Raw genomic sequence first — 17,509 nt, 5'->3', positions numbered from 1 at the left:
AGCCAAATCCCATGAGGTATCAGCATCAGCAGCTACTCTTCGTTGTTGTTGTAAATATAACCACCACACAACTTTCCCCAGTTCAATTTAAGTGTAAAACTTATTGATGGCAATGACAATTATTGGCTGTGCAATCTTATCCCTAATCAATTTGATTTTTCCATCACCACTAACCTATCTTCCCTGTCGCCCCTCCCTGGAGAACTTGGAACTAATGAATTTTGGTCTCTACACATTTCCTTCGTCTTTTTACATAAGTGAAGTCATACAGTATTTATCCTTTTGTGATTAATTTATTTCATTCAACATAATGTCTTCAAACTCCATCAATAATGTAGCATGGATCAAGACTTCCTTTCTTTTACTGCCTGAGTAGTATTCTATTGTATGTGTATGTGTAGATCACAGTTTGCTTTTCCATTCGCCTGTTGATGGGCATTTAGGTTATTTCCATCTTTTGACTATTGTGCTGCCGGGAACACTGATGTATAAGTCTCTGAGTCTCTGCTTTCAAGTCTTTGGAGTATACATGTGTACCTAGTAGTGGAATTGATGGTTCATTTAATAGTTCTAGTTTTCGTTTCTTGAGGGATTGCCACCATTTGCTACAATAGCTGTACCATTGTTTTTATCCCCATCAGCAATAGATAAGGGTTCCATTATCCCCACATCCTTGCCAACATTTGTTATTTTCTGGGTTTTGTTTGTTTGTTTGTTTTCTGATCTTAGCCATCCTATTGGGAGAGAAATGGTATCCCAGTGTGGATTTGATTTGTAGCTCTCTGATGGCTAATAATACTGAGCATCTTTTCATGTGTGTTGGTGGCCATTTGAATGTCCTCCTTAGTGAAATGTCTGTTCAAATCCTTTGCTCATTTTATGATTGGGTTGTCTTTTTGTTGTTAAGCTCTCAACGTTTTATATTTACTTTGGTCATTAGATTCTTATTGGAGAAATGGTTTCCAAAGATATTCTCCCAGTCTTTTCACTTTTGATAAACAAAAGTTTTGCATTTTTATAAGACCCCATTTATTTTTTCTTTTGTTGTTTGTGCTCTTGTTACTATACATACATTGTTAAAAGCTAGAGCCAACAGTGTTACCCCTGCATTTTCTTCTAAGAATGCTGTGATTTTATTTTAGGTCTTTAATACATTTTGTATTTGTGTATGGTGTGAGGTATGGATCCTGAATCACAACTTTTGCTCCATCCCACACCTCTCTATTCATTAGCATGTCCACCTAGCTTCTCCCTCACAGTGTTGTTCCTCTCTATGCTCAGAATGCCCTCCCCAAGGCATACCTTCTTGTCATTAGGGTCTCTGCCTAAGTGTCACCATTCAAAGAGGACTTCCTTGCCACCACTTGAAAGCATTCACCCAGCCCCTCCATCACATAACCACTTTTGAATGCTATGCTTTGCTCTTTCTACTGTCAGGTGTTTTTCTTGTTTATAAATTTGCTTGTTGGATATTCCTACACCTCTCCCACCTGTACACAAACTCATGATTTCAGTTCCATGAGAACTGGTCTGTCAACCACCACATTCCCTGGACTTAGCAAATACCTGTTGAATGAATGAAGATCTAAATGAGTAAATGAATTAGCATACAGATGATGTTTGATGCTGAGAGTGAATAAAACCCTTCATGAGATACAGTACAATCAAGAAGAGAGAGACTTTCCAGAGGAGAAGGATGAAGAATAGAGAGATATCTTTACTGAATAAATCAAGATCAAAAGAAAAATCTAAACTTGGAGGTCTTGTAAGATTCGGGTTTAGAAGCATCCATTGGTTTTAACAGGGAAGTGGTTACTGAAGAGGTTGGTATGAGTAGTGAGGGGTGGCAGGCAGATTGTTGAATGCAGTATGGGGAGCAGTGAGGGCGACAGTGCAGTTGTATGTTTCTAGAAGCTTTACTTTAATGGAGGGAATAGAGTGAGCGTTGTCTGAATGGAACATATCTGGTAGTGCCCAGTCAAAGGAAGATTTCCCTTTTAAGGCTGACACCTAGATTTAAAGAGAGAACTGAGAACAAGGGGAGGTGCCTGAGGTTACCTGCAAGGAGCTGGAACTTAAATTCTAGGATACTTAGAAATACACAGGTACACCAGGCAGGGTGATGGTTTGGCCCTCATTTGGAGCTTCTAGTGTGGAGTCCTGGTGTGGCGCTTCGGGCTAATGAGTCAGACTGCAAAGTTGTTTGAACTGCAAGGTTGGTGGTTCAAGCTCACCAGCTGCTTCTTGGAAACCCAAGTTCCATGGAGCAGCTATGGGTCGGAATTGACTCAACGGCACTTAACAACAACAACAAGTCTAAAACTGACTAGCAAGAAAGCCCTGGCAACCTACTTCCAAAAAAAAAACCAGCCAGTGAAAAGCCCATGGACTACAATGGTCTAATCCACAATTGATCATGGAGACAGAGCAGGATCCCATAGCATTTAGTTGTGCATTGGGTCGATTGTCAGGAGTCTGGGGCTAACTTGACAGCAGCTAACAACAATTAACCAATATTCCCATTGGACTTAAAGTCAGGGCCAAAGACTGCATGAGTCAAGATCAAAGAAGGATTATGGCACAGCCTCTCCTCCAGGTCCTGAGCAATGTAGCCCTAGATCCAAGTATGAACCTAAAACATACACTGCAAAGCCAGAGCCCTGTAGCTAACTTGGCCAGCCATCCTGAAAGGTGAGGTAATTGAGAATAGCTGTTGCTACTTTAACATGGCCCTTTGAGGTCTCATGCCAGACCCCCTAAGGTTTTCAGAGTCTTCCTGCCAATCACACATTTCTACTCCCAAGAGATGCACTGGTTAGGATGGCTTTGGTAGTGGTGGTGGTTATGTGCCGTTGAGTTGGTTCTGACTCATTAGCGACCCTGTACAGGGTTTCCGAGGCTGTAATTCTTTACAGGAGCAGAAAGCCTCATCTTTCTCCCATGAAACAGCTGGTTGTTTCAAATGGCTGGCCTTGCGGTTTGTAGCCCGATTCGTTTATCTGATCATATTTTCAGTGATAGTTCATCATGGACTCAGCCTGAAACCCTAGGAAGCTTCCCAATCTTAATTCAGCCCAAACCAGATCCCAGCTCTATACTAGGCACTCTACTATAAGCCCAGTGTCTAGTCCACAAAAAGGAACTTGCATCCTGCAGCAATTAAGTGTGTCGCTGGTATAAGAGTCAAGAGAGAAGATATGGAATTTCCACATCTGGAGTGGTAGTTACAGGTTAACTCTGTACCCAGCCTGTCTCCAGCACTTGCTCTATGGAATTTTAAAAGGTAAGTGATTTTAGTAGATTAAGATTCAAGGCATATAGGTTTCCATCCTTATTCTGCCCCTAACTAGCTCTATAATTTTAGATAGGTAATTTATTCCCTCAGGTTGAAGGAAAAAAAAAAAAAAAAAAGTGGGATGGGGCAGTAAGCTAGAATCAGTTCCAACTTTGAGATGCCTAAGTATCTGAACTTGATAAATCCTCGCACTCCCCAAATTCAGCAGACAATTCATGACACCTGCCCCCAGGGATTCCTGGAGCACTTTAGTCCTTTTAGTGAGGGTATGGAGATGGACTATGAAAGGGCAGAGGACCCACACTTCTGAAAGCCAAGAGACAGAAGATTAGGTACCAGAACCAAACACCCTCAGAGAAAGAAAAGGAAGTCAGGGTCCAGTGTGGGGAGAATTTGCAGTCTGTAAGCAGAGAGAAGACACAGCCAGGGCTGAGGGAGGTGGCCAACAGAAGGCTGAAAGACCACAGCGTTCAGACAACCTCAGAGCCAAGTGCAGTTAATCCCAAACAATTCCCAGAAGACATCCATTTTTAGCAGGTTTTGAGGAAATTGAGGATTATAAATTGGCCCAGAGACAGGGGAAGATATGAAGGAGTCAAAAAGCACAGAGTGACTGCTGATCATCAGGAGCAAACCCATCCCATGAAGGGCAGTTAGCTTCAGGAATCTTCTCTTAAGGGGAGATGCTGAAGTCCTGTTGTTTTGTTCATTGAAAACCAGATGGGCCAGAGCCCTCAGAGCATGAACTGTGGGGAGCAGCATTGTGGAGAGAAATCTATTTAAATGCATCAGGGGTGGGACTGCGGGACTTAAACGCGATGTGTAATGAGCTCCGCAGGTTTGTAATTTCCCAGCGCCCGCAGCCCTTCCGTGAGGTGCTCCTGAATCTATTGAAGAGTTGTCCAGCTCAGACACTGTCTCCAGGGCTCTCTGGCCTATTTTGCTAAACTTCTACTCCTTGTCCACCTCACCCCAAGCTCTAGTGAGGAGAGAGCTGTCTGACAGCTCAATGCTTCAAATGGAAAAAAAATTATAATAAACACAGTTCCCCCAGCCAGGGCACTCAAACATTCAGCTCCCCCATTTAAATGTATCCAGACTCAGGGCTGGAATATTGATGTTTACTTTGATCCTTTTTCACTCCCTACTCTACAAGGCTCATCACACCTCTGAGAAGGAAGATTGAGAGGCTGGAAGGGCAGTGGTCAGTGTCAAGAAGACGAACACCAGTGTTCAGAAGAGCCCATGATAGATGCCTCATTGGGGGAAGGGGACTTGCAGTTGATCACACCAGTAGTAGAAAGGAGTGCTTACGAGCTAAGAGCATTCACAATCTGCTCTCAGTACTGCTGAATTGAAGTTCTGGTGTGGTGCTGTGGGATAATGCTCTACACCACAAGGTTGGTTTGACCCACAAGGTCAGTGACTCAAATTCACCAGCCATTCCTCAGAATCCCTATTACAGGATTTGTAAGAGTTGGAACCAACTTGACAACACCTTGCAACTGCTGAACTGGGGAAGGGTGCTCCCATGGACCTGGGCCTCTCCCCTTTTCCACCTATAGGATCTCCTCTTCCCAACTCCCCTTTTTCAGTTTTGCCGGTCTGAGCTCAGAAAGGGTAACTGGTGAAGCCTATGTCTTCACTGTGGTCAATACAAGGAAGGCAGGGTGTTGGGTGACCTCCCAAAGTGGGCTGCACATGCCCAGGATGAGTCCGGAATCCCCAGAACTTCCTTCCCCAGGAGAGGGTGCAGACCCCAATGTGTGAGCAAACATCCCATCACTATCTAGGAGAAAACGCTACAAAGGTTGCCAAATATAGCAAGTAAAAGTACAGACTGCCCAGTTAAATTTAAATTTCAGATCCGAACGTAACCCACCGTCGGTGAGTCAATTCTAACTCACAGCATCCCTGTAAGAATAGAATAGAACTGCCTCGTTGGATTTCTAAGCTATAAATCCTTTCAGAAGCAGACTGCTGCATCTTTCTCCCATGAAATTTCAGAAAACTGGTTTGGTTTTTTTTAAGAATAAGAACATTCCAAACGTTGTATGTTATCGACTGCCGTGGAGTTGGTTTCAACTCATAGCGACCCTGTACAGGATTTCCGAGGCTGTAAATCTTTACGGGAGCAGAAAGCCTCATCTTTCTCCCGCGGAACAGCTGGTAGTTTCGAACTGCTGACCTTGTGGTTCGCAGCCCGATTTGTAACCACTATGCTACCAGAGCTATAGGACATACTTATACTAAAATGATTATATTGTTTATCTGAAATTCAAATTTAACTGGGCATTCTGTATTTTCTCTGGCAACTGTGTCCCTGGATCTTCTATTAGGGATGTTGTTATTGTCACTAAGTGCTGTCGAGGCAATTCTGACCCATAGCAACCTTGACTAGGGTTTCCAAGGAGCATCTGGTGAGCTCCAACCAGCGACCTTTACAGTTCAAACAACTTATGAGGGATAGGCAGCCTAAACAGGAGAACTATTGAAGGGGAAGTAAGTCTCCAGGAGCCAGGGCTAAGCTTCTGCTTTTGATATTTCCACAGGGTTGACGTAGAGGGCCCCTATGCCTGGGTGGTGCAAACAGTTAACATACTCCACTGTTGACCAAACGTCTGGAAGCTCAAATTCACCCAAAGGTACTTTGGAAGAAAAGCCTGCCAAGCTACATCTGAAAAATCATGCCATGGAGCACAGCTGTACTGACACACATGAGGTACCATGAGTCAGAATAGGCTGGATGGCAATTGGTATGTTCAGCCATCACCCATCTGTCATGGAGGCACACGTGTGTTGCTGTGATGTTGAACAGGCTTCAGTGGAGCTTCCAGACTAAGAAAGGCCTGGAAGTATACCTCCAAACACCTGCCGTTCAAAACCCTCTGCATCTCAATGGTTTATCCACAACTGATCATGAGGATGGCTCAGGAGCAGGCAGCATTTTGTTCCATGATGCATGGGGTCTCCATGAGTCAGATGCCTACTCCAGGGCAGCTATTAACAACGAACTCCCAGGAAACGCCGGGCTGTAGTCTCGACTCCCACCTGCCCTACATTAAACATCAACATGATGGTGACTACCATGCTCCCTGACCCCCCTTCTCCTTATCCATGCTTACTAACAGGGCTGCCCCCTAGAGGGCTGAGGCCCATCCAGGCTTCAGCCATCTCCCCATGCCCACCCTAACCCTACCAGCCAGTCTGAGTACCAGCTCCCTGCCCTTTTTTACCTAGAATCCATTTGTTCTCTCTGAACCTGGGTACAGATGCTTTCAATGAAAGATAGCTTTCTGTCCTGTGGTTTAGATTCCAACCTGGAACATTTTCCTTCAAATCAAGAATAAAGAGATAGTTGAATACCTGCCTTCCTCTCTGATCCCCTTCACAAGGCCCTCAAATTGGTATTGAGTTTTCCCTGGACTCACTGCTAAACCCACTCAGAAATCCTAGCCCTTCTGGGAGTCCCAGAGCCTTGGAAGGGGAGCCTGCCTTCACTCTGCCTGGCTGCAGATTTCATTGCCCACGCTGCCCTTTGCTCCAGCTTTGGCTAATTGAGGCTGGCTCAGGAGTAGTGGCCGCTAATGGGCTTCCTCCGCACAGGCTCTCAGCCCAGATGGAAGTTACATGATTACTTCCTTTCCTGACCATTAAGCGGAGCAGCCAGCACCATGCACCAGCTCCTCGCTGAACAGCATGGCATATAGATTAGCAGGGGACACAGGCTGTGAATCCCCCTGCCCTAACTCTGCTCAGATAGCAAGGGGTTGGAGCACCTGGGAACTTCCTCTAGGCGCTAGAGGTTGTGGCTGGAGAGGCCATGGGTCAAACACCCTGGAGAGCAAGCTGTCAATGCCTGGTCAGAGGTGAAGACCCAGGTTCTCGCCACCCCCACCCATTTCCAACAAAGGACACACATTGCTCATGGCTCTGGGTGGAGAGGCTGAGGCATCCCACCCCTCAAGATGAGTCTTTACATAGGATGAAGAAGCAATAAATAGTCACCCACTGCCCTTCCTTTCTACCCCTCCTAACTATCACCTCCTCTGGGAAGCCCTCCCTGATGCTCAGTTAGATCTACTATGGTAAAACCTTTGAAGGAAAAGTTCAAATATTTTCCACTAAAATGAGCAATAGAAAAATAGTAAGACCGCATCCTGTCAAAGGTTAAAAAAAAAATCTTGTTTCAGTTGTCACAGGTTTCACTGTGCACATTCCCATAGGCCCCCAAGGTTCCTTTTCACATCGGTCATCTCAATTACTATTCAGGCAATAAGGATGGAACTTACACAAAACAACTTGGGTGGGTAAAACAAAGTACCTGTATTTTCTTTAATTGACCACTTGCTCCAGGTTCTTCATTCTAGCCAATAGTCTGGTAGATGTGGTGGGCAGTGAAGAGTGATAGGGGGAAACTTGCTTGTATATCCTACATCAGTTTAAACCATTCTCTTTTATACTGTCAATCAAAGATCAAAGTCCCTCCAATCCATTCTTTTTGCCTCAAAGAGTCCCCCATCCATCTTCCTTCCTTGGATAGCCTTTGGGTAAGAGGAATGGATATGGATTCTTGCTGCCCTCTGGGTTAATTCCAGCCTCTGTGAAATATCCCTGTCTCCGTGCAACCTGGTCCTTGAGTATCCAACCTGGGGCCCCTGACCTGGATCTTTTCTGGCATCCCAATAGCACTCCCAGTTAAAGGTCACGGTCACAGTTATCACATCCAGTCATAGGACTCTTCTTCCGGACCTCATGCTTCTTTCATCCCCAATTATTTCAGCCTTTCTACAACCCTGAATCTGGGACCCACAGGACCTTCTGGCAACCATCCATCTGGACACCTCCCTCTACCAACGCTGTGTTACACTTGACACGGCCACATGCTGACCTCCAGAGACTTGTCCTGACCCCCAATTACACTTGGAGAACAGGACATAAGCCCTAATATTCTCAGTACCCACATCTGCCTGCATAAATCTAACCCCTCTCCCACTGTAACTCTGAAGTTCTCCCTCTTGAGGACATAGAGATACAAGGATGCTCCCTGTCCCTTTTCAGCAGAAGTTTCCTCCTTCCTGTGGAGCAGGAAGGCCCTTTGCTGTGTCCCTTCACCAAGCCATGTGTTAACTGTACATTAAGTCCACCAACATGATGGGATACTTTGCAGCATTTTATCTATACAAATTAGGCTGTCAAGACTGTGGTTTCACTAGGGTCTTGTTTAAAAAGTCAAGCTGTGACCTATTTGTTCCAGAGTCATTCACATTTGTATGTATTTTCTTGAGTGTGAAAGAATACCAACCCAGCTTCTTATAATAACCTTAGGTGCACACTCAGAGGTGAGCATGTGCACTTGACTGGAGGACAGGTGGAGAAGTTCTGCCATCCGTGCTCTCCCAGGGCTCATCCCACACCAGCCAGCAGTGATGGTATGACCCAGCAAGAGAGTAAGAGCAATATATAAATGGCTGCATTATATGACAGGACAAAGAAAGTGCCATGAGAAAGGTGCAAAGGACCTTTGGAAGATTAAACAAGGGAGAGGATTTATCAATTAGAGCACTAGTTCTCAACATTTTTTTAACCCATGACCCCAGTCTGCTTTCTCTTGCTTTCCACTGTATAATTCCACTAGTCAAGATGAGTGTGTTAACTTTACTCTCTATAGTTTTATTTGCCAAAGCAATAGATATGGCGATTGTGATTTTTTAACTGCACCTTCTTCCTTAGCACCTCCACCCCAACTTCATGCAGATTCTGAGGACATTCAACAGTAAAAAGTGGGTATTCTGGGTGACACTGAGACAGGTCTTGAAAGATGGGTCAGATTCAAATTGATAAATGATAAAGGTGATGGAGGGTGTTTTAGGCAAGGGGAACTGCTAGTGCAGGTGTACAGGGGAGAAGAAGTGTATGTTCAAGGAAAGACGAAAGGCTCTGTCTGGCTAGTGGGTCTATCTATCTAAGGAAGTAGTGGAAGGTGCGGAGTGCAGGGACATTGGTGCTTATGTACGAGAATTCTCACTTAATTCCTGATCAATGTACCTCCTGTGGAACCAGTCTGTGTGCCATTATGATGCTGGAAAGGTTTCAGCAGAACTTTCAGGCTTAAACAGATTATCAAGAAAAACCTGATAATGTACTCCCAAAAATCAGCCAGTGAAAATCATAATGATTCATGGGGTCACCATGAATCAGAGGTCAACTTAAAGGCAATTAACAACAACAGTGAGAGGTAGGAGTCCCTTCCTGGGGCAAAAAGTTAATGCATTCTGCTGCTATCCTACATACTAGAGTTTCTAGCCTGTTCAGAGGTGACTCTGAAGAAACTCTGTTGTTCTACTTCTGAGGTATCAGTCACTGAGAACCCTATGAAGTACAGTTGTACTCTGACACATGTGGGTCTCGTCTCCATAAGTCAGTCAACTCTATGTTGCTGTTGTTACATGCCTTCAAGTTGGTTCCAACTCATAGTGACACTATGCCATCCTCACAATTGTTATGTTTGAGCCCATTGCTGCTGCCACTCTGTCAATATGCCTCCTTGGGTGTCTTCCTCCTTTTTGCTGGTAGCATAATGTTTACAAATTGGGCTATGAACCACAAGGTTCAAAACTACCAGCTGTTGCACAGGAAAAAGATGAGGCTTTCTGCTCCCACAAAGATTTACAGTCTCGGAAACCCTATACAGAGTTGCTATGATCTGGAACCAACTCCATGACACATAACCACCACCACCACCACCACACCCAAGAGCAAGTTTCAGAGTCTCTTCTAACATCCGTTTTTGTCTTTTCTTTCTTTCTTGTCTTTTTAATGACCTTTTTCATTCTTCCTGTATGATATTCTTGGTGTCATCCCACAACTTCTGTGGTCTTCTTTGGTCATTAATGTTCAAAGCATCAAATCTGTTTTTGAGAAGGTCTCTAGATTCATGTGGACTATATTCAAGGTTGTATTTTAACTCTGGTAGACTTGTTTTAATTTTTCATAAGCTTCAGCCTGAATTTGAATATTAGCAATTGATGGTCTATTGAGAGTTGGCATCTGACCTTGTTTTGTCTGATGATATTGAGCTTCTCCACTGTTTCTTTCCACGATGTAGTCAATTTGATTCCTGTGTATTTCATTAGTGAGGCCCATGTGTACAGTTCTCATTTTTGTTGTTGAAAAAGCCATGAAATGAAAGCAAGGAGACCAAAGAAAATACTTTAAAAGAATTTAGAAAAACACTACAAGAACAAACAGGCAAAATACATGCAAAGTTTGAAAGAATACAAAACCTGTAAATAGAAATCCAGAAGATTAACACTATAATTTCAGAAATGGACCATAGATTGAAAGGGAAAAGAAGTCTATTGTAATCAATTGAGTCCCAAATTAGTGAACTTGAAAATACTTCTCTTAATATACTAGTATTCTAGTAGAACAATTCAAAAAAAAAAAAGAATGAAAAAATCTGCCTAAGATTTATGTGGGACACCATGAAAAGCAAAAAAATAACTTACAGGGGGTGAAAATTCCAGAACAGAAAGAGACAAGAAAATTGCTGAATAATTGTTGAAAGAAAACTTCCCTAACATCATGAAAGATGAGAAGATAAATATATAAGAAGCTGAACAAATCCCCAGCAGGATAGACTAAAAGAAAATCATCATAACATATAATAATCAAACGGTCTAAAACCAAAGGCAAGGAAAGAATACTGAGAGCAGCTCAGGAAAAACAAAAAGTTACCTACAAAGGAGAACTATTAAGACGAAACTCTGATTTTTTAGCAGAAACCATGCAGACAAAAAGGCAATGGGATGACATATACAAAACTCTGAAAGAAAAAAAAAAAAAATGTCAACCAAGAATCATATATACAGGAAAGCTATACCTCAAATATGATGGAGAGACTAGAACATTTCCAGATAACAGAAACTAAAGGAATTTGTAATAACCAGATCAACTTTGCAGAATATACTAAAAGATGTTCTTTAGACTGAGAACCATCAACAGCAGAAAACAACCTGAGTTTAACACATATGACAACATCATCCAGAATGCAATCCAGATATAGAAACATTGAAAGTCAAACAAATCTACAAGACTGAAAATAGGAGACTAGAGGTATCAATTTATAATGAAGTCCACTACAGAGCAAAAAGAGGGAATAGTATAGATACAGAACTTCCAAGTGGCAAGGAAGTTAAGAAGATTTCAAGATAAAACAAACCATGTTAAATATGGAAAGAAATAATAAATTACAGTGTAATATCAAAAAATTTAGACACCATCACATCAAAGTTAAAAAGAAGAAAATCAGAAATACTTAGTAAACATTAACAACAGAAATGAAGAAAACCCACAGACAAAATGAACTCAGTGCAAATAATTATGTGGAACAGAGAACCTAGCAGTACCACAAAAAACACACACAGCAAAATGACAGCAATCAATTCATATCTTCTGATAATTATACTAAATGTAAATGAATTAAATGCACCAATCAAATGACAGCAAGTAGAAATAGATTTTAAAAATGGGATCTTCAATATGCTGTTACAAGAAATACACCTTACAAACTAATACAAAAATAGACTAAAAATCAAAGAATGATTTAAAAAATCAAACTATGTCAATCTAATGGCAATCAAAAGTGAACAGGAATATTGATCTTGGATAAAAGAGACTTTAAGGCAAAAATCAGCATAAGAGACAAAGAAGCACATTATGTCATGAATAAAGGGGCAATTGAACAAGAGGACATAACCTTAATATATATCTATGCTCCCAATGAAAGAGCCTCAAAGAAATGAATAAACAAATAGACAATTCTATACCAATAGTAAGAGATTTTAATACACCACTTTCAATCAATGAAGGACAGAACAACTAGAAAGAAACTCAACAAAGACAAAGAAGAGCTAAACAACATAATCAATCAACTTAACTTCATAGACTTATACAGAACATTGGACCCAACAACAGCCCTAATAGACATTTTTATCTAACACACATGGGACATTCTCTAGAATAAATCATATGTTAGGCCACAATGCAAATTTCAACAAATTTTTAAGTATCAAAATGTTACAAAGTTGAAGCATCCGGCTGATATGAAGTGAGGGGAGACACAGAAGAACACCCAAACTTGCAGATAGTACCCATCTGACCTAACCTCAATGGCTTGATAATCAGATCTCAACTAGAGGAAGATTAAAAAGAAAACAACTTTTGATCAAGGAAACAAGGGTAAATTGCTACAATGTGATGACCTTGACATACATTCCTGGAGGTAGTAGTTCAAAATACCAACAGAGAGGGAATGAGTCTTCACATCAAGTATCAGTGCTATCCCTTCTGTAGATAGGGACAGGCAACTTAGACACTGGCTACCTAAAATGAGGGGGCAATAAAGGCATGAAGTGACTGGCTTACAAGGTTTCAAGAGGGAGTTTAGTTTCAGAGTGTGTGGGGGAAGAAAGAGTCCTAGATGAATAGTTTTCATCTTGTCTAGATAGGTTTGGTAAAAAGAGATGGGGATAAGATTCTTATGATTCAATAGTGAGTAATTGTTATCATGATTAATTGTGACTGTCACAATTGTTAAGGTAGAAGTTTTGTAACAAAAACAGGGGAGTAGTTAATCTTACAGTCCAGAAACCAAGGACCCTAGGACCATCAAGGGAGAAGAGCACAAGCAGAGTGTGGAACCTTATCCAGACACCAGAGATGGAGGCAGAGATGGGGACATGAAGAGAGGGAGCAGCTGAGGACTCTAGATTCATGGGAAGAGAGGGACTGAGAGCTGGCGGCCAGGAGGCAGACTTGCAGAATGTGCCCTTTGGTGGTGTAAATTACTATATAAGCCTGAGTGGTTTTAAAAAAAAAAAGAGCTAAAATGAATAGAGAGAAATACTGTTAACTGATGGTACATGGAAGGGATTATAGTCATTGTAATGAAACAAAGTGTATGATTTGTTGAATGTAAAACTGATGATCTGCCCTGTAAACTTTTACTCAATTCACAATAAAAACTTCTTTTAAAAAAATGTTGCAAAATATCTTCTTAGATCACAATGCTGTAAAACCAACAATAGAAAGACCAGAGGGGAAAAGTCAAATACATGGAAATTGAATAACACCCTACTTGAAAACTACTGGGTAATAGAAGAAGTAAAAAATTCCTTGAATCAGGCAAGAACAAAACCACAACATACCAAACTTTTGGGACACAGGAAAAGCAATGTTCAGAGGGTAATTTATGGCAACAAATGCACACATCCAAAAAGAAGAAAGAACCAAAATCAACACCTGTGAAACTTAAGGCTTTGCTTCAACTTGACTGGGCCAGGATTCCCAGTGATTTAGCAGTTGAGATGTGATTATTCTCATGGTGAGATCTAACACAGTGTAGTTAAATCTATGATTATTGGCTATGAGTAGGTGTAGTTAATTCTATGATGATTGACTAAGAGCAGTCCATAAATTGAAAGGATGTTTCCTTGGGGGTATGGGCTGCATCCAATATATTGGACACTCAATCAAAGCTTGTTTGCTTTCAACTAGGTCTGGATCCTGTATCTGACTTGTCTTCCAACCTCTGGTTCATTGGACTTAAGCCAGCGGTCTGCTCTATTACCTGACCATCCTGGGAGCCATCAGCAGCCTGCCATATTATCTGTTGGGTTTGCCTGCCTGCCTGCTTGTCTACCTGCCTAAATGCTAGACATACTGTCGGCTTGCCTGACAATCTTGGTTCATCTGACATGAACTTGGGACTCCCCCACTTCTACAGTTGTGAACCATCTCCTTAATATAAACTTTTCTTTATCTATATACATGTATAAGTTTCACTGGTTTTGCCTTTCTAGAGAACCCAGTTTAAGATACCACCTTACCCCAACATCTCCAATAATTAGAAAAAGAGCAACAAAGTAAGCCTACAGCTTAGTAAAGTTAGAACAGAAATAAATGAAACATAAAACAGAAAAACAATAGAATCAACAAGATAATAAATTGGTTCCTTGAAAGGGTTAATAAAATAAACAAACTATAGAAGGAGAAGATAAATAACATGAATAAGAAATTATATGGGTGATGTCACAATGAAAATAAAAGGATAATAATAGAATATTACAAAGAATTGTGCTCCAAAATCTATCAAATGAAAATCTAGAAGAAATGAACAAATTTCTAAAAACACATAACCTAATGAAATTAACACATACTGAGGTAGAAAACTTGAATGGGCCTAAAACTAGAGAATAATTTTATCAAGTCATTTAAAAAAAAAAAAGAAGTCTGGGCCCAGATGATATTACTGATGAATTCTACCAAACATTTAGAAATGAACTGACACTAGTTCTACTAAAACTGTTTGAGAACACAGAAAAAGATGGAAAACTCCTAAATTCATTTTATTGAAGCAAGCATAACTCTGATACCAAAACCAGGCAAAGACATCACTAAGAAAGAAAATTATAGAACAATACTCCTCGTGAATATAGATGCAAACATTCTCTCAACAAAATTCCAGCCAACAGAATCTAGCAATATATCAATAAAAGTATACATCATGACCAAGTGGGATCCACAACAACTATGCAAGTATGGCTCAATATTTAGAACAATCAACTCAACCCACCACATAACACAACAAAGGCAAAAAACCACATGAACATTTCAATCGATGCAGAAAATTCATTTGAGAAAGTCCAACATCCATTGATGATTAAAAAAAAAAAAAATAGGAAGAGAAGAGAAATCCCTCAACATAATTAAGGGCATATACAAACCCAACAACCAACATCACTTTCAATGGAGAGAAACAGAAAATAATATTACTCTTATAAACAGGAACCAAAAATGGGTACGGTGCTGAGCTCCATCTTCGCTGTAGCTGCAGCAGGGCATGCCTTTCAGTCGATGTCATGCAGCTCTTTGTCTGCACCCAGGAACTACACACTCTCCAGGTGACTGACTGGCCAGGAGATGGTTGCTCAGATCAAGGTCATGTAGCCTCGCTGGAGGGTATCATCCCGGAAGATCAGGTTGTGCTCTGGGGAGGCACACCCCTGGAGGATGAGGCTACCCTGGGCCAGTGTGGGCTGGGGGCTCTGACCACTCTGGAAGTAGCTGGCTGCATGCTTAGAGGCAAAGTTGATGGTTCTCTGATTCACGCTGGATATGTGAGAGGTCGGACTCCCAAGGTGATTAACCAGGAGAAGAAGAAGAAGACTGGCTGGGCCAAGCAGCAGATGCAGTACAACTGACGTTTTGTCAATGTTGTGCCCACCGTTGGCAAGAAGGGCCCCAATGCCAATTTTTAAGTCCTTTGTGACTTTGGCTTGCCTCCAGTAAAGTTATTTAGCCCCAGAAAAAAAAACCAAAAAAAAAACCTGTGACACAAATAGATATGTGTATACCCATGTTCATTACAACACTATTCACAATAGCAAAAAGATGAAGGCAGTCTAAATACCCATCAACAGAAGAATGGTTCAACAAAATTTGGTAAATATACACAAAAGAATACTAAGCAATGTATAACAATGAATCTGCAGAAATCCTCATAATCTGGATGAACCCGGAGGTCATTATTCTGAATGAAATTGTTAGATGCCATCAAGTCAATGCCACCTCTTAGTGACCCTATACACAACATTAAAAGTACTGCCTGGTCCTGTGTCATCCTCACAATTGTTGCTGCATTTGAGTCCATTGTGGCCACCACTATGTCAATCCATCTTGTTAGGGGTCTTCCTCTTTTTCAATGATCCTTGACTTTACAAAGTGTGATGTCCTTCTCCAGGGACTGGTCCCTCCTGATAATATGTCCAAAGTACAAAAAAGGAAATGTCGTCATCCTGGCTTCTAAGGAGCATTCTGGCTGTACTTCTTCCAATACAGATTTGTTTGTTCTTCTGGCAGTCCATGGCACTTTTATATTTGTCTCCAACATCATATTTCAAACACATTGATTTTTCTAATTTTCCTTATTCATTGTCCAACTTTCACATACATATGAGGCTATTGAAAATACCATGACTTGGGTCAGGCACACCTTAGTCCTCAAACTGTCTTTGCTCTTGAAAACTTTATAGAGGTCTTTTGAAAGAGATTTGCCTAAGGTAATACGCTGTTTGATTTCTTGACTATTGCCTCCATGAGTGTTGATTGACAGCTACAACCAAATTGTTGTTGTTAAGTGCCAACGAGTCAGTTTCAACTCATAGGGACCCTGCATAGGATTTTCGAGGAGTGACTGGTAAGTTTGAACTGCCTACCTTGTGGTTCAAACCGACCTTGTAGTCTGGTGCTTATCCTACAATGCTACAGCACTCAGTCACAAAATTGTTGTTGTTGTTGCTAATGTCATCTAGTCAGTTCTGACTCATAGCAACTGGTGGGTTTGAACTGCTGACCTTGTGGTTGCAATTCAGTGTGGCAGAAGAAATGTAGCCTTCAAGAACAGCCTGATCCAGAGGTTTGGGATGTCCTTCCTGTAAGACTCCAGTTCCATTTCTTTGTGATTCTGTCCCCTCTGACTGCCTCATATATAGTTTTACTTCCAAGATTTGTGACGTGAAATGACCAACAGCTCTAAGACTCCATGCTTCCATCCCCACCCCACCCCCCATTTGGTTGTAGTGGAGGAGAAAGAAAAGACTTTTTATATCCCAACTTAATTCCCAACTTTCCCTCTGATTAGACCCAATGACAACTGCAAACCAGTCACTGTGGCAAGAAGAAGAATACTATGGTTTGACTTGATCATGGATCATATGCCTGCTTCTCAACCAATCAATGTGACCAAGATAGAAATACCCTGATTGGCTGGGGCCAATTAAAGTCACACTCAGAAGGTCAGTCCAGTTCAAATAATATGGCTACCACACAATAAGAAAAAGGTAAATGGGGTTGGGGAAGCAGACAGCATAGATGTCCATTTTGCTTTTTATGTGAAAGGTTTTGTGTGTGTGTATGAGAGGAGAGAAACAATTTAAATTGGAAACACTAAAGTAATCTGTGGCTCATCCATAGATTTAGCTTACCCGTATCCTCAAAGTCACACAAAATTGCAAGCTGGCTGCAAAACATTCTTTCATTTTTCTGTCATTTACCTTTATTTCTCTTTCCTTTCCCCCCTCCCTGTTGCTCGATCCTCTCCTTTGCCTAATTTGTTTTCTCTTTCCCATTCTTCACCATTTCTCTGCATCC

General features: G+C 41.4%; 1 pseudogene; it reads left to right on the top strand.

The window, feature by feature from the left end:
- Positions 1 to 15,219: 15,219 nt before the first annotated feature.
- Positions 15,220 to 15,618, top strand: LOC102832032 (annotated as a pseudogene).
- Positions 15,619 to 17,509: the final 1,891 nt, after the last annotated feature.

Source organism: Chrysochloris asiatica, unplaced genomic scaffold, assembly GCF_000296735.1.
Source record: "Chrysochloris asiatica unplaced genomic scaffold, ChrAsi1.0 scaffold00008, whole genome shotgun sequence".
NCBI classification, from domain to species: Eukaryota; Metazoa; Chordata; class Mammalia; order Afrosoricida; family Chrysochloridae; genus Chrysochloris; species Chrysochloris asiatica.
The sequence above is the reverse complement of the archived record's forward strand: the minus strand, read 5'-3'. Positions and strand labels throughout refer to the sequence as shown.